The sequence below is a fragment of the Sceloporus undulatus genome, chromosome 4, assembly GCF_019175285.1.
Source record: "Sceloporus undulatus isolate JIND9_A2432 ecotype Alabama chromosome 4, SceUnd_v1.1, whole genome shotgun sequence".
In the NCBI taxonomy this organism is placed as follows: Eukaryota; Metazoa; Chordata; class Lepidosauria; order Squamata; family Phrynosomatidae; genus Sceloporus; species Sceloporus undulatus.
The window spans coordinates 230,340,115-230,363,263 of NC_056525.1; the positions used below are offsets into that span (position 1 = coordinate 230,340,115).

General features: G+C 38.9%; 1 protein-coding gene across 1 annotated transcript in view; it reads right to left on the bottom strand.

Moving 5' to 3' along the window:
* Nucleotides 1-16,881, bottom strand: part of TRPS1 (transcriptional repressor GATA binding 1) — a 319,326-nt gene extending 302,445 nt beyond the window's left edge. Inside the window, 1 exon segment of the mRNA XM_042465644.1 lies at nucleotides 16,676-16,881. The gene's annotated coding sequence lies outside the window, so the exon portion shown is untranslated.
* Between the last annotated feature and the right edge of the window lie 6,268 nt (nucleotides 16,882-23,149).

A 23,149-nucleotide genomic window follows, 5' to 3' on the forward strand; every position in this document is an offset into this window, starting at 1 on the left:
TACATCGGCCTTTAGACACAAACCCAAATCCAGACAATATCTATGAAATATTAGGGAATGAAGGAGATGCACGGAAATCCTATAGCTTGCTAAGTTATCCTGTTGCTACAGGAAACTGCTTGTGTTTTTTAGATACAAGAGGGTTAGATTTTAACTGAGGGAGATAAGAAAAATGTTACGGAAAAGTGATCACAGAAACTTCACTTTTCCTAGCAATCCAAATGTTAACTAGAATTAATAACTTTCAGGAGTACGCTTCCTTTTTTTTTAATCTTAAAAATATTTATCTTCTTGCAACTACAATTGTTCCTCCCATTCTTGCATGAGCTCTCTCTAATGTAATGAATGCCAAAAGCAAAAACGAGGTTAATTTTTAATACCAAATTAGTAATCTCTTTCTAACTCCAGTCTTCACTGAAAGGACTTCAGGAAAAGCTGAAAATTAGTAAATGGCATTCTCTGTGGTGAGGAACTAGTGCTTTTGAGTAGGGATTTCTGTGGCATTTGCTCCACTAAGATAAAATTTGGAGTGAAATTCCTGTTCACCTACAAAAATAGGAAATCATAGTCTGCTATAGGATGGAAGGAACATATTTAAGAGATAGAGATTCCTACGTAGGAATATGGCAAAGCATTTTATTCTATATGTGCTTCCCTTTCTCCTCAACTGCATATCTAATTCTGTTATTGGACTTTGCTATATGTCCACCACAGCTAGCCCTGGATATGATTCTGCCAAGTTATATATACATTCTACAGCAGCATGGTTAGGATGTCTTTAAGGGCTTCTCTCCTTTCACATATTAGGACAAATTCTACAACTTTTCCCTTCTTGCCTAAGTGTTGGAAAATTTCACTTTTGCCATGACAATGGAGTCTAAATCAGGAATTGTATATGTGTTTAAGCGCCAGTGGTTTACAACTGCATCCTACAGAGAAAAATATACCACAAAAAAAGTTTTGTTGTGCTTACAGAGTAACGGGTTGTTCACATGAATAAAAGAGGAAGAGGGAATACACTATCATTCATTCTTACATGTTTTTACAATTTAAAAAAATCCCATCATGGTGACTCTCTGGAAAGTTTATACAGAAATGTCATAAAGTCAAAATGTGTATGAAGTTGAAGAAACCCAAGGAAAGCAACATAATCTTCGTCATTGATTTTAAGATGACAGAAGAAAAAACACCTTCAGTTCAGTTCATGTATCTGTGGCAAGAAATTAGTTGTAGCTTATATTTTCCCACTAATTCAGATCTTTGGAGAGTCAATGTCTCAAAATTTTTCTTTTTCAAGTAACAAAATAAACTTTCACAAGTTTGCACCAAAGCCTTTTAGGGAAGGAAAAAAGTTTTTTAAAAACACACCATCTCATTCTCAATTTATAGAATGTGCCTAAATACCCTAAAGGCTCCAGATTCCATCTGATCATAGAAGCTAAGCAGATCAGCCCTAGTTGGTACTTGGATTGGACACCACCAATTAATGCCAGGTGGGAAGGAACTAGCAAAACCAGCTCTCAGTATTCCTTGTCTACAAAAACCCTATGAAATTCATGAGGTTGCCATAAGTCTACATAAGACCTGAAGACACATACACATGCATTTACTAATTAAATTCTATACCAGCTGTCATCATCAGTTTCCAAGTGATCATGCTTATCACTTCATTTGCCAGATACATTAACAACAAGCTGCAAATTTCTATACTGTACCAGACTGCAAAAACTCAATGTTACACAGCATTTAATAATGCTCATAATGTCTATAACGTTGTTTTATATATATTATTTTAACAATTTTTCTAAACAGCCCTGTAAACCATGTCTATGTTATTACCACAAAGAGAAAAGACTGGAGCTCAGGATGATGACACACTAGTTTGACTAAAGCAATACAATCTGCTTGTACAGGTCTATACATATACTTTAAGAAAAATTATAGTAAGTGTGGCATACTGATTTGAGTGTTGGACTATAACTCTAGAGACCAGGGTTTGATTCCCCATCAACCATGAAACCCACTGGAAAGCATAATTTACAATTTACAGAATGAAATAAAAATGTCTTAGATCTTAGATCTATTCAAGCCACCCAAGCAATCTTTCATTTTGTGAGAGGATCTACAGTGACCTGATCTTGATTTTGTGTTCTCAACTAACATCAGTTCATGCAGAGTGATGTTAACAGAGAAGGCAGCTTTTCTGCATTCAATTTGATGGGCCCAAGAATCAACGTATCTTGAGTATAAACACTATCCATCACAATCCGTAAGTGGCAAACAGATCTTGCAAGAATAAGCTACTGCTGCAGTGATGTCACTGGACTATAGGACCCATCATCTCTAACCACTGTTATGTTAGCTAAGGCTGATGGGAGTTATGGTTCATTTACACTTGAGGGGGCAGTTGTCTATGCCTCTCTAGAACATGCTGAACAGTTTGGGTAATGAAAGGTATCATTGGATCCCAGCAAGTAGACTTTGGGCAAGATGTGTTGAAGAGGGTATACCGACTCCTCTTCAGGCCTCTGAAACTCTAACTCTTTCTTAACCTGCCAATGCAAGCATCACCACCACTTGGTCCATCCCTACCTTAATCTTCTTTCCTCCTCTCCAGTCACTTACAGAAGAAGATGACAAGCCTTTGTGCTGTTCCCCTACAACTCTGAAGTTTTTAAGTTCTTTGAAGGTTTCTTCCTCCTTGGGCCACCAATCAGAGACCACAAGGGCCATTCAATCCAACCCCATGCTATGCAGGGATATACAATTAAAGCACCTCCAACAGACGGCCATCCAGCATCTATTTAAAAACCTCCAAAGTAGGTGATTTCACCACACTGTCAAACTTTACTTACTTACAGCATTTTGTAAATTGTACACACCAGATTTCAACAGATTGTTCAGTTTCACTGTGCCACCCTAATAAGTTCCTTAGGCTTCAATCCTATTACTCAGGAGTAACCACCACTGAAAACAATCTCATACGTACTATGAAATAGACATGAACAGCATTACAGCATTAAGTGACAAACACAGATCCAATGTAGTATGTTTGGAAACAGGATACAGATTTACTGAAATAATTTAGATTTTAGATTACGTATAACCATGGAGAGATGGTAATCTTAATTAAGTCCACATATATTAAAATCAAGGACTCACCCACTAAGTACCTTGAAACGGGTTCCCCAGGTCTACAATGATACATATTATGTACAAGAAACCAACCAAAGTTAGATGTATCACCCAAGAGAAATCAACCAGGAAATAATCTGACAGGCTAGCTATCATCAATAGTAAAAAGTGCGAAGCAACCAATAAAAACAGACTACTAGAAAATTCTAAGACAGTCCCAGGAAACTATATAAAGCACTTTCATCACTGTTTATAAGTGACAGCCAAAGGATGATGATGTGGAGGGAGTAGTCACCAAAAATCAAGCATATCTCAGAGCCTGTCCTGACCAGTCTATTGGGAAATACCCTTATATCCACGTGGACTTTCAATTGATGACGATCTTCAACAAAGTCAACATTCAGTTGCTGGGTCTTCTTCAGTAAAATATAGGTCGAACAAACCTTACAACCTTAAATCATGTTATTAAATTTTATCTCCACTCAAAACTATTTCAATCACCTTTCTGTTCAATTTCCCAAAATAATTCAGGCAGTTAAATCAGCCTAACCACTCAATTCATTACCCTTTTATTTATTCTATCCTAATGCTGTAAACAGCTTTAAAACAAACGAAGCAAACTGAATACCTGCCTAGACTTCTAATCTTCTTCTGAATTGACAAACACCCCATTCTGAAAGAAAACTAGTCACAGTTTGTAAGTAGCAAGTCGCACAGTAGTAAGAGTTCGATATGAAGTCCTTCCTTTTCTCAGTCTCTTCCCTTGCCCATTAGTAACTGCAGCAGAATTCTCATTACTTCACAGTAAATACTCTAGTCATTAAAATCTTAAAGCAAAAAAGATACACTGATGTTTCCTGAAACCATATATATATATATATATATATGGAAGCATCAGAGTGTACACGTGTGCATGCGTATGTAAAACATACAACAATTTGGGAATACACACACACACACAAATATACATAGTGTAAAACAGGGAATTTAATTTGCACGTATTTTTAGAAGGGGGTGTGTTCTGTGTTTAAATACACAGACACACACAGCAGAAAAAGCCATTGGCATGGGAGAAAAGCAGGGATAAAAATGGAAAAGCAAAAAGAGACTGCAAAAGATTTAGCATACTTTACAGATGAGGGAATGGTACCTACATAAAAAAAATACGTCAGATAATTTCATCTTGATGGAACTAAAATGACTACTATGTTTAAGTGTGCCATGAAAATATAAATAAACAGGACTTGCCACCCACCAGCGCAGAGAGGGAACTTGGGGGAAAATGAAGAAAAGCATGTCTCATTAATGTCAATGTGTTTTGAAAAGAGAGATGTGTGACCACCTTTCACACTACACAATATTCTCACGAACAATAGTTTTTCCTTGGTAGTGCAATTTAACCTGTGCTGCTGTAGTGTACAGGGAAAACTACAGATGAGAAAATAAGTTTGGTCACTATACTACTTTATCCCTTTCAGATTACAAAAGAACTTAACAGTACTGTCACTGAAAGTTCAGCTAATGTTGAATTTCGGATTTTTGATTAAAATAGCACCTTATTGGTATTTTATTGGTCAATATTTCTAGACCAATTCATGTAAGACTTTACAGGATGAATTTGCGAGCAACTGATTTTTTTAAAGTGTTCCTTAGTTGCAAGAATAATGTTTGTTAACTAATCCCACAAACAGTGCTTGTACAAAATCACTATAGTAGTGGGGTTTTTTAATGCTTTTACACTACTCTGCAACAATAAACAGTACTATTGATGATCAGGACCTCTTGGAGGTCTCTAACTCATAAAGCCAACAATACTCAAAGTAGAATTAATAGAAAATAAGCCAACAACAACAGAATACAAAAAATTGCTTATGGGGACAAATCTGTGCATATACCGGAGAAGCAATCCAAGAATATACTGACAAGTAATTCAAACCAAAGAATGCTGTATTGTGATGTACAACTGTGATGTATGTTGTTAGCATCTCTTCGTCTAATTTATTTTCATATGGCAAGAAACATGAGATTTACCATCCCCAAACTGTAACACTCTTACAGTATGTTCAGCTGGAATCCAAAGGATTAAATTACATCGAGTTACTGGAAAGTATAGAATATACAAGTCCCAGCATAATACTGACTACTCTTTAGAGTTAGCTCGAAGGCCAATGTCATTAAAATCAGTTCACTGTAATGCTGGATTTGATGAAAAGAGATCTTTAGCATATACACAGAGGGTGCTGCATTTTCTTTCTATAACAATTAGGAATGCCCAGGATTCTAAATATCTGGAGTTGGGGAGGTAGAATTTCCTTATGGAGAACCATCCATTCGGGAACTTACTCTTTCAATTTGTCCTGTAGAGACTCAGCTATCTGACCTTCAGGGTGATGGGGAACAGTCACAGATTTTTGCCTGAAGGGGTCAGAGGCTGAGAATTTATCTATTTTAAAAAATAATGGGTTGAGTCAAAGCTAAGCAATGGCCTACTTGTCAAACCAGCCTGTTCTGTGCATTAGAGACATAAATCATAATTTTAAATTACCTGTTTCTATTTCCAAAGCATATTCGTAGAGATTAAGGCCCCTACTGATATATAAATGTGTATATTGTTGTTGTTTGTATTATTACTATTTCCTTAGTCAATCACTGCCTATGGATTTGCATGCATATCTTTCTGGTGTTGTCATGGGGTAAAAAATAACTTTTAAAAATATTAAATACCATCAGGTGGGAGAATGATAGCCTACCGTGTTTTTCTCAAAAGAAGACCATTTTAGATCACAGCAATTTACCTTCACAATATATCCAAGAATATTGGTACTGAACGTTTAAAATAATGTTACATCTACTTTCCTCCTGGGCCCCAAAATCACACCAATTAACGCCACAATCTAATTGTATTTAAATCAGTCAGGTGTTTGCTACTGACTTCTAGAGGGTATCAATGGAATTCACGCATTATCACATTGCAGTAGTGATGGGGTAAACACTGATATATTCCAGCTTGGCTAGGGTTATGGTATTTTCCAACAGCGAGGTTGCTCATTTTAAAAAATATTAAAAAAAGACATACATTGTATGCTTGCAGCCTTCATTAAAAAGTGGGCCAGGAATATTTATGCATTACAAAATTTAAAATTGTTGTTACTTGTTTAATTCTTTTTTAACTTTTGTAAATTAATGTTTCAGCTTGATCTTTTTAAATTATTGCAAGCCGCTTTGAATCCCATCTTGGGAGATACACGGGATATAAATTCAATAATTCAGTAATTCAATTGAATAGAGAATACACACAGAAAAGAAAACCCACATCATATATGTACACAAAAGGGCCACAAGGGCAGATGTGTGGGCGGATTAGAATGAAATCTACTGTATGTCCTGCGTACATACCTGCACACTAGGTACGATAGATCCAGAGATTTAAAGACTCACTGCCTTCTTCTGCACTATATGCTTGAAACCTATTCAGATATTTACACTCCCCATTTTAGAGAAATACTGCTGCCAACAGCCAGCGGGGGGAAAGTACACAAATCAAAATATGTTACCTTTGTTCAAACAATACTGCTGTTCATTATATAATAGAAACTGTCATACTTAATCTCCCAGGAACCCAGAAATGGTAGATTCCTTGGCCAGAGGTAGTTTGAAATGGTTTGAGGCAAAACTGAAACATAGTATTTAAGTAAATCTTGCAGAAGAACATAAACACGATTGATGAACTTTTTACATCATCTTCCACATACAAAATTTTGAGCTACACAAATGAACTTCAAAACCCTGGAAAATGGCAAGCATTATCTGTGGTATAAGCTTTGCAGAAGATTGGTTATGCCACCTTTTCTTCCTTGTTATTGTGAGAAATTTAAGTTATATATGTATATAAAAAAGAGAAACTTGGAATACCAATAACAGTCTATATTCAATCTCCAGGGAAGAATTCTACTTAAATTCTATTAACGTACATACATAGCCAGTTTCCAAGTATAGTATTTCAATATTACAGTGTAAGTTACTTTGATATTATCTATGAAATCATGTGATAGGTACCAATTTGGTATCTGGACGGTTTCCAAGTTTTATTTGGTAAAAGGAGATTCAAAACCAAATCAAATAAACTCATGGTTTTTTTTTAAAAAAATCTGATTTGAAATACAATGTAGTATTGGGTACTAAGTAATATTTCTGTATCAAAATTCATATAACATATGATATATAAACTAGTTAACTTATAGTACCAGAATCAAATAGCTTTCCTCTGTTGTTTTCATGTGCCTTCAAATCATTTCTGAGCTATGGCAACCCTAAGGAAAAGCTATCATGGGGTTTTCTGGGCAAAATTTCTTCAGAGGATTTCTGCCATTGTCTGCCTCTAAGACTGAGTGAGAGGAGGGTTTCCGCACCCAAATGGGGATTCAAGCCCTGGTTTCCCAAAATCCTAGTGCAACCCTCAAAACCATTACACCACACTTTATGATACAATTTTGCTACATCACCTTAATGCTAGTAAACTGACTTAAACAACTCATTCATTACAAATACTGTATCTGGTACATCATGATATTATTGACCAAAACATATTAACATACTCTGTATTAACAGTGGAGAAGGTGAGCACTTAAAGATTACAGATTCATAACCAAAGATTCCTAGCTATCTAATTTTATTGCAGAAGCTCAAAAAGACTGTTGGCTCAAATTGTTCCACAACAACTACATGCCAGGGGTACGTCCCTTTTTCAAGCCACACATCGGAATGCATTTTTCCCTCAAGCACAAATTACAAGAAACAGTCCAACACGAATCATCTACAGATGATAAAGTCCTTGAATAGCATGATGCTGAAATGAAACTTAAAGACTGAGAGACATGTCTAGGATTTGAATCCTAGGGAGAACTGACATTTTAAAAAGTTGTGCCACTGAATTATAGTTCTCTCCTTTGGGTGGGGTACTCTTTGACTGGGTGGAGTACCTCCCCTAAAGGGAGGAAAAACTGGCAGAAGCTGACTTGCCCTTTGAGAGATTCTGAAGTTTGCCAGCTTATGAAGTCGCACCAGCATCAACTTCACCAAGACATCTCTTGCCTAATCTAGTTACAGACAGAAAGTCCCATGGGTGTGAAAAGTCTAACTTGGGAATGGAAATGGGAAATGTGACGGCAAAAGATGATAAAGCAAATACTAGGCTTTAAAAGTTTAAACTATAATTACCATCATATCCAGCAAACTATGAATCACTGACTGTTCCCCTTCTTAGCAGGCATCACAATCATACAGTCAAAAGGAATACAAAAGGGGCAGCAACAGAATGAAACGACGGATGCATTTTTAATTATTTTTGTTAATTTTTTGGTTAACTGAAAACAGACTGATCACTCTTTGCTGTGACATTATTCCATTGCTTCGGCTTACTTTTTTTTTTTTTTTGCCTTACCTTAACCAATATAAACTATCCTTTGACATGTTTGTTTTTCAAAATTACTATGTGATCTGTGAATAGCAATTATTATTCCAAAGACGAATTGATTCTTGAAATACGGAGAAGGAATGAGGGAGAAGAAGAAAATGATAATATGTTTCAAAACTTTGTGGAGAATCTGCTCTTTTTGCAATGAATATAAGCTATCATAACCTAAAATTCACCAGTATTTGCAGAATACATAGAAATCCAAGCACAGCTCAGTAGGAAAGCTTGTTTAAAAAAATATAATAATAATAATAATAACAACAACAACAACAACAACTAATTGAAAACAAGAATAAAAGTAACTGCATCAAAAGGGTCTTTCTTCCTCAGACTTCCAGCCTGGTTTTTCTTAAGGTTTTTTTAAAAAAAAAAAACCAAATGGCACTAAAACCAATCCAGAACATTATTAAAAGTTAAAAGCTACCAATTACTTCTGTCTGTTCTTTTAAAGCAAAGTTTGGCATTACGTCAGACGGTTTAAAGAAAACAAGAGAGAGAGCGTACAAGAGAGAAAGAGAGAGGGGAAAAGTTTCCTTCTTGTATAAATAAAACCACCAGGGAAAGGTGTCTAGCCTCTTGTAAAGAGTCTACTGCCAGTTTTAAAAACGGCTAGTTACATTTTCAAAAATTAAATATTTTTATTTAAATAAATTTCAGCAAAAGAAGAAAAGTAAATCTGTGTTTAAGGGACAAAAGAAAACTTCTCATGTAGGAAATTCCATTGATTCCCAACAGCTTTGGAATCAGAGAATGCATTTGAAGATGCCTACAAATAAAATGAGCAAGAAACTTTAATATAATTCACAGAGTTCTCGAACAAGGAGAGTCGTCTTCAGAAATTAGCAACAGATATCACCCAAGTTCCACATACATGTCTCTGGGTGCCTATCTGTGTATGCACACTCATATTACAATCACTAAAATTGTGTTCAGATACAGAAAAATCCTGTATTTACAACATGCATACATAGGTTTGATAGGAAATTTATCGGACACTATAGAGTGGGTTATTAGAGAAAGCAGAAACTCTCCATGTGCACGGATAATGAAGCATACAGAAAATCATGCTGAATTTGTAATACATGGTGAGGAAAGTCTTGAATATGACATTTCTGTTTTATCTAACTTGGCAAGGTAGCTGCCGCTTATATGGACCTCTCAAGCCAGAAGTAATTTGGTCACACATGACGACTACGGACTAGGCCATGAACTAAGCAACTAGAAACTAGTGGGAATGAGCAGATAATGGGATTAAAATTATGGGAAGAACTATACCTTCTTACAACTGTCAATAGTTGCACAGTGCAAAATTAAAGCATTGCCCACCAAATAAGAATTTTGTTCCCAAATAAAATTTTCCTTCAGTCCCCAAATTTCTAGTATAGCTAACAATGAAACACTGACAACTGTTCACACCTAGAAACCTTTCATTTGCTGTTTTCACATTTCCTTGGTCACTTTGCCGGCCCCTTTTCTTTGGATGCCTACATTGTATTTCTAAACGCTTAACTGAAGTTTTAAGTTACTGCAACGTTAGAAATGTGGACAGTAAATTTCATGGGGAGATGAATTTTTATGGGGGGTGCAATGCTCTCATGCTCCCCCCAACCATGTAGCTACACCCCTAAAGCCACTTCAGGATCTTTTATCCATCCAAATTCCAAACTAAAGGGTTTTGCAGGGGGAATATGTGGAATAGTACCCAGTCATATACTACCTTTTTTAAAATGCTTAAATGTGAGACACTTGCTATACAATGGAAGCTTTTACAGTACAGCATCATTGAAATAACCAAGACGGAAGAAAACCACTTTAGGGCCAAGGATTTTGCAGGCTGATGATACTAGCATCAGCCAGTACTCTTAATCAAATACCTTTCCAGATATTATAAATTAATGCAAAAGTCATTCTAAAATTCAAACATCTTTGGTAAAAATTCATCACACAATGCTTGGACTATTTCAAATTGCTATAAGGTGTTTTCTCTCAACTTAATCCTTGACTCCACTAGCCAATTTTGAACTGATCAAGTCACGTTGAAGTCAACATTCCTTATTACCAGAAAGAATAGAAAGGTGTAAGATTGAACATGCAGTAAACAGGTTTTGAGCTAATAATTTCAAATCCAACTACATTGTGAATTAACTCAAACTGATAGTTACTTGGATCAGCAGTACAATCTATATATGTCGATTTGCAAACATAATATGCTATGTTCTATTAGGCTTTCTCCCAAGTAAGCGTGTATAGGATTACTTATAGCCTTAAACTGATTCAAGCTGCAGTCTTGGGCTGACCTACCTGAAGTAAGTCCTAATGAATTTAACAGTTCTTATTTCCTAAGTAAGCTTCTTCACACTAGATAGCACTGCAGTCAGATAACACAATCACATGCACCATTTCCTGGGAGTAAATCATAATATATATACAAGATATTACTTCTGAGTAAATACAGATAGTTCTGGACTAGGTTATGGAGCTAACTGACTTAAATTGAAGGACTAAAGTTTTATTGGTTTATATGTCCTATTTTGAAAAGTTATCAGAATCAATAGAATAAAACAACCATTGATTTCCTTCTTATCTTGCACTGAAACTAATCACAGAACTATCAAAACAGCCTATATTTGGGTGAAGATTTTAACTGCCAAAACTTAATCATAGCTATTTTAACAGTAAATAAGAAGTTCAAAAATCATGATACAGGTTTTAATAATACCCTCTTTCCTTTCTTTTTTTTTTTTTAACCACTATTCGGAATAAAACATTATTTTCAGAGAAACAAAAATGTGCAACAGGTATGCTCTAATTAACTTCTCCAGTGGTCAGTAATCAGTGATATTTTAAGGTAATTATTAACTTGTAATGTTCAAGCTTTAATCATTAGATCATTCAACTATGGGTACAATCATAAAATGATTAGATGGAATGATAAAGAATTAATTTGTGGGACAAAGTATTAGATTATTTTTACACTCATTCTGATGCTACTGAAATAAGGAAGGAAGAAGAATGTAACAAAGCTTATCTTTCTAACAATAATGTCAAAAAAGCATCTACGTATTTATATTTGAAATATGGGAAAGTCATCAATGTATGGTTAGAAAGCTAAATCATCTGAAACTCTTTAGTGGAGTAAAGGCCATACCAACTTTATAATAGTCACAGGGGCGTAAGGCTTCCCTTTTACCTGACATCTTGAAAAGGGTAACACTAGCCAAAAAATACTTTCCTATACTGTATTTTTCTCTCAAAAATTTTTTTTATTTGGATAAGGCTCATTTTAAAAATCCATATTTTGAACAGTGAGGTACAGTACTTGGCACTGCAAGTTCTACCTAAGGCTGCCAAAAACACAAATCCAAACTACCTCACCAGTTGTCTTGAGGAAACTAAATTAAGCAAAAGCAAACACAAACTGGAAAATTGTCAGTCTGCTGGGATGAATGGATTCATTTAATACACTAACCAAAAATTTGAACATCAGAACACATTGCTGTCTGAAGTCAATAATTTGACCAACTCCCTGATCCCAACCCCGTTACGGGAAAAGTAAGTCTCAACAATTCATATTAGCTTAAATCCACCTAAATAGTCCTGAAATCATGACCTATAAGTTTCTGCATTGTTTTGACAGAACTGAAACAAACTGGTATTAATCCCCACTTAGCTTTTCTGCAAAAAACCAAAAAAACTTTTATCAGCTAGATATGCTCAAAATGTTTAGCCATAGACCTTGAATATTTCACCATAAACCTCGTAACTAGGTTAGGTGTGATACAGCAGGTTTTTAAGACAATCAACCTTGTCGGTAGGGATACAGGTAATATCTCATAAGGATTCAATTAATATTATTACCTGTAATAGATCAGCCCTATACATTCAGACACATACAGGCAGACGCTAAAAGTTTTACTGACGATGTATAGCAATGGTGAAAACCACGTTTTCAGGTTTCATACATATTTTTCTGAAAGGACATATCTGAAATTAGTATTTGGAGAGTCACAGATAACCAACAGTATAGCCATTTCCAAAGATGGCTCTATAAAGCAAGTGTCTTCACACCTTAACATCAACGAGTAATTAGTCAATGTGGCCTTAATGACCAGAAAACACAAAGCAGTCCCTAAGAGTTTCAGCCAGTATGAAAAACAAAATATAGTCTGAATGCTGAAATTCAATGAGCAGCTACTGCAAGAAGCAATTCTACAAGTACAGAAACTTTTACTGTCCCCATTAACAGAGCTACGCTATACAAATAGTCTACATGCATATACATTCTTTGTGAATACTTACACAGCAAATGCAGAATGTGGTAAAAGATTTATTAAGACTGCAGTACTGTACACAATTACTCAAGAGTATATTAGTAATCAGAGGGAGACTTATTCCTGATAAAACCACTAAGACTTATACTGCAAAAAATGATATATTAAATTTTATATTGTGGGATCATAGCTATACTCAACAAGCATAGCACATTATTTCATAGATACATAAAGCTTCATTCTGTTAAACACACACACACACACACACACCACTGTGTGCTTTATTGTTAGAAAGTGTGCAGTGTACTGTCCCACAAAAACCTGATGTTACTAGTGTGTACTTGAGGCAATAAATTAAATTAAAAACTAATAAAAATGGCGAAATTTATCCACTGAAACTTCAAACAGTAGGTTGTACAAGTGGCTACTTTGGGGAAGCAAGTGTGAACTTCTTCAGGCTATTCCAGAGTAAATCATCACCAGAACAGCTTATATTCCGCAAATGAAAATATACATAGTGAGGCCCAAATATTTTCTATCCTAACCAAAGAAATGGAGGCTGAAAACAATCAGAAGTTTGTCATGAACTTGCATTAAGGTATAAAGATAAACACTCTGGCTCCATTAAAAAATGAGTTTATTTTCTGCATTACTGGCTCACACACACACACTGAGAAGTATCACAGCACGTGATAAACAAAATTCCCTATTAAGTAACAGCTCTAAACTTAATCGTGTAAGTTTTAAGTTGTGAATATGACACTCAGAAGCTGAATATTTAGCTAGTCAGCTGCATAATAGTATCAATAATGATGCATAACTAATAATGTACAGTTTAAGCAATCTTATACCTCTTAAAAAAAAACAGGAAGGCCACTGTGCCTTTTTCTTAAAGGGAGGGGGAAAACTGAAGTCCTCCATTTGTTTGGATTAGCCATCTCTGTAGCAAACTTTCACTACAGACGTTTTTCAAAAAAGCCTTGCAAAATGTTGATATCATTTCCAGACGGTTTTGTCAGCATCACGATTTACAGGAAATAGTTGGTGTTCTCATGAAAGCCCTGCATTTACTCTCAGAAGCAAGGGGACTTTTTTTAAACTTTCACAGCAGTCCACTTTTGCTAATATTTTGAATCTGTCACTCTGATGAAATATTTGAAAAGCTTTTCTCGCCTAATGGATGCACTGCAAACATGAGGACTGGCATGGCCTTCTGTTCAGAAAGGACTACTGTAAACTTTTATAGCTGTTTTGTCATCATAGGGGACTCATAAGGAACTAACTCTTATCATTAATTTGCACTTCATATTCGTAACTCCGCTTCCTACCTTATCAATGTTACATTTGATAAAATATTTTTACGAGTCAAATATGTCAAGAGAACTGTTGTTGAAGCATCCAACAGCAACACGCTAGGAGCATTTCTTAACGGTGGGGAGGGGGATATAAAAAATAATAACAGGCTGTCGGCCTTCTTAAAATAAGCATTGTACAAAAGTCTGGCAAAACACACCCCAGAAGTCCATATGTCCCCTTTATGGTTGTTATTATTATCTTCATCATCACTGATTTTATTACTGACATTAACAAGTTGTACCATCAACAATGCGCTAGAAATGCACATATTTACGCACACGATTGGGCATCAATGCCTCTTCCTAATTCCCTCTTTGCCCTTTTTTCTTAATCATACTTTCTCCAATTCTGTTCAAAACTTTCTTGGTCACTGGCAACAGGGCGAAGGCAGAGTCAATTCCTCAGAGGACTGCCTCATATTTACTTTTACCGTTTGGCCTCTGGATTTTTCTCCCTCCCCCCCCCCCTTCAGTGAATGAAATTCAAGTTTGATATATGTGGTTGGGAAAATAAAATAGGGGCTTACACTTTATGGACTTCTGGCTGGTGGCTAAGTCTTTGTTTTAAAAAAAAGATCTGGCAGAGGTCTTAAAACTCTTTAATAACACCTTATTTACCAGAAGAAATTCTAGCTATAGATATAGACACTGGTACAGATATAGATACAGATACAGATATAAATACAAGTAAACCTACTTGAGCAAGACCTCAAGAGGGAAATTCTCCTGACCAAAAGAGCACAATTCAATCCTAGTAAGCGCTATGAAGTATTCCTCTAAAATCAAAAGCAGAGATGGGGGGCAGGAAGAGAAAGTATCAAGGACCAACAACCCCTCCCCTGTCTTTTAATAACAAATGTTTCAATAACAAAACCTCTGCCAACCTCCTTCCCTTACATTGTGGATCACACTGTTATTAGCAATCTTGCCTTCTTGGAGATTTAGGAAGTTTCTATCTCTTCTTCATTCATTCACTTCTTTAAAAGGGGATGAGGGGCAGAGTATAAAACCTGTCGCACACATCCCAAATCCAAGCAAGTTGTGGGGGAGGAGAGGATGCAAAGAAAACGACTGGGAGCTGGGCAAAGTAACTTCTAACTGTGCACAGTCTCCTGGCCTTTGAAAAGAGAAAAGTTCTTCTTCACCCTTTTTCAAAGACCAGTGTGTCACATTTTCAAGTTGGTGGAGGGAGAGGGGAGAAAGAGACCAAGCTGAAAGTCTCCTGTTTTCCCCCTCACCCAACCCCCACATCATTCTATAAAGTCTTACCCTTGACCATATCCATCATCCTTCTCTTGTCTTCCTCCAAAGAAGTTACACAGAGAGAGAAGACCCTCCCCTCCCTGGAGAGAAATAAAACAAAACCCCAAACTTACTACTTTTCATGATGGTCTCACATCTAAGGCTGGACTTTTTGCCTCGATCCCCATTTTAAAGAAGAAGGAGAGAGAGAAGGAGAAAACTTCTTCCAAGAGCAATTCAAAAAGTGTGCAAAAGGCTTCAGAGGTTTGCAAAGGGAAAGAAATGTTTTTTTAAAAATGGGGGAGGAGGAGAGATGAGGGGCTGCACTTGGGATGCAAAAGTAGAAAAGCCACACACACACACTACCTAAAAAGAGGATTAAAACCAAAGCTTCACACAGAGAAAGGGGAGTCAGGAGAGACACCAGCAGCTTTAGAAGTTGTTGGGTTTGGGGATTTTCTTTCCTTCTTGTTGCTGTTGTTGTTGTTGTTGTTGTTGGGGAGGGAGGGAGGGAGGCAAAGGGGGAAGGGCTTCCCTCCTTCGGCTGCTGAACTTGACCCCTGCTGACTCCACCAAAAGGAGGCTACTGCAAGTTTCTTCCAAGTTGCCCCTTTATTTGTATGCTTTTCCAAGGATCAACACATGGTTTTTGAAGCAACCCCCCCCTCCCTCCCTCCCAAAAACAGCCCAGGGCAAAGAAGAGGAGAACTGGCATCATCATCATCATCATCCTCTCAAACACAGCCCACTCCCCAAAACCTTCTAATGAGAAACTGAAGCTCTTGCTTTTTTACTTTTACTTTTATGGTTCCCTACTTTGTAATGTAGCCCCATTTTCTCCAACCCAAAACACACACATCGACTTCTCATTGCATAGATAGTTGGGAGGGGAGAGAAATGCACATTTTAATATACAAACTCAGCCCTTCTTTTCCAATCCAAAACACACACACAAACACACAAGAGTTCTCATTTATGCAAGAAAAAGAGATACACACCAAAATAAAAACCCCACACCAGGCAGCAGCAAAGACCCAGGAAGGTGTTAACACCCCCACCCCCCAAATATTAACAACAATCACAAGAACCCATTGATACACAATGTGTCAACACCCCATAACATCAACAACAACAACAACCCATTTAGCCATGCACAGCCCTCCTTCCCCTTTCCCTCCTCAGCCTCCAGCCCCACTTACCTGTTGATTAACCAGCAATAACAACAGTAATAGTAGCAGTAATAATAGCCGCAGCAGCTTGAAAGATGGTGGAACTGTCGCCTGAGCCATGAACCGTCTTTCTGTTGTTTGCAAGAAGAGTTGATCTTGGATTATTTTGGATGAAGAGGTGGAAAAAGCACCCAAAGGAGGGGGGAGGGAAGGAGGGAGGAAGAAGAAGAAGAAGAAAGCGGGAGGGTGGAAGAAGGAGAAGGAGAAGGAGGGAAAGAGGAAAGAGGGAAGGGAGGAGGGGAAGGAGGAGGAGGAGGAAAAGCAGAGGAGGAGGAGGAAAGAAGAGAGGGTTTGAATGGAGAGGGGAAGAAAAGAGGGGGAAGGAAAAAGGGGGTTTGTGGAGGGAGAAAAAAGGGATTAATGGAGGGGAAGAAAAAAGGTTAAAAGAGGGGGAAGAAGGGTTAATGGAGGGAGAGAAAAGAGGGATGAGAAGAGGGAAAAGAAAAGGGGAGTTGGTAGAGAGGGAGAAAACAGGGGGAAAGCAAAAGGGGGTTAATGGAGGAGAAGCAAAGGGGGAAGAAAAACGGGGTGGGAGGGGGGGGGAGAAGGGAGGGGGGTAAAGGGAGGGGGAGAAAAAGAGAGGGAAGCAAAGAGGAGGTTAATAGAGAGGGAGAAAGGGGGAGAAAAGAGAGGGTTAATGGAGAGAAATAATCTGCTTTTAGGAAATTATTGGGAAATTTGGTTTAGGGCTCCTCTCCCTGCCCCCCCCCCCCTTTTTGCTTCTCGCCCCTTCTGCGGAGAGAGAGAGGAAGAGGGGGATATATATATATATATTAATATATATATATATATATGGTCACATATTGTTGTAATATTGAGGGAAGAAGAGCGAGGGAAGGAGGAAGGAAGGAAGGAAGGAAGGGAAGGGAGAGAAGAGACTGGCGGACAAACAAGGCCCCCTCCTTCCCAGAGAGAGAGAGGAGAGAGGCGTCTTTTTTGGCGTCTGAGGCGCTTTATCAGGAAGGGAGAACGTTATCGCTTGTCAGGAGCCCCGGCCGCCACCGGCCTCCGCTCCTTCTCCGGGCATGACGTCACTTTCAAGACACCGACACTATTAATATCAAAGGCGGAGGGAGAGGGAGCCTCCCGGGCGGCGGAGGGAGGGAGCGAGGGAGAAAGGGGCCGGGAAAGCGCCTCCCGGGCGGAGGGCAGAGAAGAAGAGCCAGCCCCCCTCGCTCTCCGACGGCGGCGGTGGCGCTGCTGCTGCTGCTGCTGCCGCCGGCCTTGGCCCGGCCTCCTCCTTCGGCTGCTCCTCCTCCTCCGCCGCCTCGAAGGCGTTGTGAGGGGAAGGGACTCACAAATGTACACAAACACGAACCTCCATGTCTTTTTTTTGGGGGGGGGTCTCCCCTTTGGTTGAGGCACGCTCTCTCAGCCTCAAGGGGAGGCCATCTCTGAGGGGATCCTGACAAGGCAACGCCATGATAGGGGTCAACGCAAGTGGGGAGGGGTTGAAGAGACACAACAACAACCACAAAGGCACCAAAGGAGGCATTTGGGCGAGGCACACTCTCTCAGCCTCAAGGGGAGGCCGTGGCAGACCCTCCCAGAGGGAATCTTGGCAAGGGGCTTGAAGAGACGCAACCACAAAGACGCACACTCTCTCAGCTTTGGGGAAAGGCTGTGTGGCAGGCCATCTCTCAAGTGATCTTGACAAGGAAACCCCATGATAAGTGTTTTGAAGAGACACAACCACAAAGACACCCAGCAGGCCTTTGGGCGAGGCACACACTAGAAGCCTATTGGGGGCCTTTGGGCGAGGCACACTCTCTCAGCCTTTGGAGAAGGCAATGGCACACCTCCCCTGAAGTAATCTTTATTATTGTTGTTATTATTATTAAGTTTATGTGTACAGCACTGTGCTTTACACAATAAACAATAAGAGTAAAAACCTGCCAAACGGCATACCATCTTAAAAAAAAACCTCCATGAAGGGTCAGCACAAGCCGGAAAAGACAGAGAGAGACAACCACAACAACCGCAAAGGCGCTGAGGAGGCCTTTGGGTGAGGCACACTCTCTCAGCCGCAAGTAAGGCCATGGCAGACCTTTTCTGAACTAATCTTGGCAAGGAGCTTGAAGAGACACAACCACAAAGACACCCGGGAGGCCTTTGGGCGAGGCACACTCTAGAAACCCACTGAGGAGGCCTTTGGGCGAGGCACACTCTCTCAGCCTCAGGGGAAGGCCATGGCAAACCTCTGAACCAATCTTGCCAAGAAAACCCCAGGACAGGGTTGTCTTAAGGTTGCCATAAATCAAAACCAACTTGAAGGCGCACAACCACAAAGCCACTCAGGCCTTTGCGCGAGGCGCACTATCTCAGCTTCGGGGGAAGGCAGTGACAGACCCCCTCTGAACAAATCTTGACAAGAAAACCCCAGGATAGGATCTCCTTTGGGTCGTCTTAAGTCGGAAAAGGCTTGAAGGCACACAACAACAACCACAAAGGCACGGAGGAGGCCTTTCCCTGGAGTTGGGGTCTTTATTATTATTATCATTATTATTATTCCCCACACATACACACAAGTCAGTGTGTGTCCCTTGGGACTAACAAAGAGATAAGTTGGTAGCATGAGCTTCCCTAGGACTTAAGGCAGTAATTTTCATGTCCTTTCTGACATAGGGCTTTCTTGGCAAGCTTTGTGCCATCCTCTGAGGCTGAGAAAATGTGACTTTCCCAGGGTCACTCAGTGCATTTTCATGGCCCAGCTGGGATTTTAATCCTGGCCTCTAGAGTCATAGTCAATGCTCAGACCAATGCACCATCCTGTTTTGGGGTTCTCCACTCCAAACATGCGTCTAGGAAAGCTCATGCTGCCAACTTCTCTCTTTCCATTAGTCTCAAAGGTGCTTCAAGATCCCTTTGTATACTGATTTTCCAGACTAAAGACGGCTATGTCTTTGAATTCTACATTTTATGGCGCAAGAGTGTTTTAGTTATTTCTTTTAACTTTTGTATATCTTTTATGTAATTGTTATAATGTTTTTAGATGATTTCAATTGTTTTGAATTTCATTGTGATATTTTTAACATGTTTTGTGTGTGTGTGAGCTGCCTTGGGTCCCATCTGGGAGAAAGGTTGCATACAAATGAAGTAAATAATAATAATAAACACAGAAAGTATACAAAAGGATCTTGTTGCACCTTTGAGACTCATTGAAAGAGAGTAGTTGAAAAGCATGAGCTTTCTAGACTAGAGGAAGTAGCCTTCAAGTCTTTTCTGACTTAAGGCGATCCTGTCCTAGGGCAAAATTTGTTCAGAAAGAGTTTACAATTTCCTCTGAGGCTGAGAGAGTGTGACTTGCTCAGGGTCACACAGTGGGTTTATATGGCCCAGCCAGGATTCAAACCCTGGTCTCCAAAGTCATAGCCCAAGGTTCAAACCACTACACCATCCTTTCTTTGGATTCTCCACGCCATCAGAGGAAATAGCCTCAAGTCTAGCAAAGCTCATGCCACCACCTTCTCCCTTTTGGTGAGTCTCAAAGGTGCTGCAAGATCCTTTTGCATTCTGATTTTTCAGACTAAAGAGGGCTATGTCTTTGAATTACACACACACACACACACACACACAGAGTATGCAAGGGGATCTTGTCGCACCTTTTAGACTAACTGAAAGACAGAAGTTGGTAGCATGAGCATTTGTGGACTCGAGCCTACTTGAGATAGATGTTTGGAGTGGAGAATCCAGAGACAGGATTGAGCCTTGCACTATGACCTTAGAGATCAGGGTTTGAATCCTAGCTTGGTCATGTAAACCCACCAGGTGACCCTGTGTATGTCACATTCTCTCAGCCTCAGAGGATGGCAATGGCAAAGCCCCCTCTGAACAAGTCTTGCCAAGAAAACCCTATGATAGGTTCACCATAAGTCAGAAAGGAGTTGAAGGCACACCACAGCAACAACAATTGAGCAACATGTGTGGGAATTTCAATTCAAATTCAAAACCTTATGGGTATGGAGGTGAGGGGGCAAGTTCAGTTTAAAAGATGGTTTTGGGGGGACAAAGGCAGGAGAAAGGCTGTTACATAAATCCAAGTAGGATCAAGTGAAAGCTCATGCTACCAGCTTCTTTCTTTCAGTTACTCTCAAATGTGCTACAAGATCCCTTTGCATACTGATTTTCCAGGCTAACACAGCTATGTCTTTTCTATATACAGACAAACACCCCTTTCAGGAGGAGAGGATTCCCTAAAACACATCCTGAGAACGTACAAGTCTTTTCTGACATTCAAAATCCACAAAGCAGGGAGACCCTTGTTTTTATTGTGCACCTTTGTTTCCGACTTACGGCACCCTTAAGGTGAACCTATCATGGATTTTCTTGGCAAGATTCGTTCAAAGAAGGTTTGTCATTGCCTTCTCCGGAGATTGAGAGAATGTGACCCTCCCAAAGTCACCCAGTGGGCTTCCATAGCTGAGAGGGGAATCAAGCCCTGGCCTCCAGAACCACAGTCCAGCGTTCAAACTACTGCACCACATGGGCCTAACCAAAATGCACAAAAGCAAGCTTTTGAAGCTCCACCAGCTTTTTCATCTGGAAAATATAATAGAACTTTTATGCCTTAGCTACTGCAAAAGGAATTAATTACAAATGACTTATTTGTAACCTGTGGTTTCCAAGTTCTGAACGTACTAGTTTCAGGACAGGGACATATAAGAAGTAATTAAATAGAGCTTGGAAAGCTTGTCAAATGTCTTTGGTGCATTTTGGTTGGCTCCATAAAAGTATCACTGCTTTGTGGATTTTTGATTTTATTGTACTTTGCGCTATGGCCAACACAGCTACCCCTGGAGCAAATGAGCCAGTTAGGTGTCAATTGAAAAAGCATCCACACATGCATGTGACAGGTTTGGGATGTTGGGAGCTGCTTAATAATAATTATTATAAAATATATATTTTATCCTCTCCCAAATTATCCCATAAACTAAGGGTAGTGTTACCTGCACTGGCTGGCAGCTGCTCATCAAGGTTTTGGGTCAAGAGTATTTCCTCCCCCTGCCCTGAGTTTTCTACCTGGAACTGTTGGGAATTTGGGAACTTCATGGTGCAAAACATGTTCTTTAGCACCGAAATGCCCCCCCCCACACCCTTGTATGGTTGCATTCACTGAGAATTGCTCCTAGTGTATATGATTGTTGCCTAAATTGTTCATTAGGATAGGAGGGGTATTGCTGGAAAGGGGAGATGCTTAAACAGCAGCATCTCCATGGTTTGCAACTTTGCTGAGATACCCCTAAGAAATAACTTGGATTCTCAAATGTTCTAGGATACTGAAAGTTAGAATCTGGCATTGAAAAGTAGCAGCAGCAGCAGGAGGAAGAGGAGGATATCAGGAGATTAAATTGGAAAAGAGGAAGAAGGAGACCATTTCTTTAACATTCCTTAAACTTGAGACTTGCTTAGTGTTGCAAGTGTCTATTTTTTGGCATGTTTCCTTTTTTTTAAAAGATGAGGTTATTTCTTTCAATTCAACATTAAGCAAGATGGTACATGAAAGGCAGTGCCCAGCCAGTACCCCTCAAGGGGATACTTCTGGGGTATTGCCTTGGGTCCTCCAGGGAGAAAGGTGGGATATAAATGAAACAAATAAAAATAAATAAAAATACACATATTCCATAGCAGTTTCCTCTGTTATCTTGAAAGTGTCAGAGGAGGAATCCTAGCAGAGAACTGTCTGCTAGAGCAATTCTTAAAAAGTCCCTTCAGACCTTATACAGAAACTTTCTAATAAACAGAAGCTATGCCATAAGTTGCTAAAAGTCTGCAAAATATTTATTTTAAGACTGCAAAGGAAAGTTCTCTGTGAAAGAGTTTTCAATGTGGAAGTACAGTAGATGTTTAATATAGGTATGTGAATATACAGGGTATTTGTAGAGCTTTTCTATTGCTAGAGCTAAGTAACTTGATGTGTTATGTTTCCCCCTTGCACTATACTTTGAACCAACTTCAAGCACTCATTATCTGGTTTCTTCTTGCTCCTAGTAAGAGCATATTCAGCCAAGAAGCATGAAAAGCTAATTATTAGCTAGACATAAGGTTATTTTTCCCAAAATATGTTTCGCTCCATTCACAACATTTTCTCTCAAAGGAGAATTTTCAGAGGAAGAAAAACCATGTATTAAAATATCTCAACACAATAAACAAATACTAATTAGCAGTAAACCGAGTACATTTTTTGCTAAATTTATAAATTCTTTGTATATCTTTTGTCCAATAAACTGGAAGATCTGTAAGGTTTCTCATTAATTCACATCCCTCTGCCACCCAGTCTTTGCTAGTGCTTAATTTCTTTTGTAGGGTTGGTCTGATAAGTAATTCATGAATACAAACACAATAAGTTACAGGGAAGAGGTTAACCTGGAAGGTAAGTAAAATATAGTTGCTTTATCAGACATATACCGTGCTGCTTTAAAGACAGAGACAAGGACTATTAAAAAC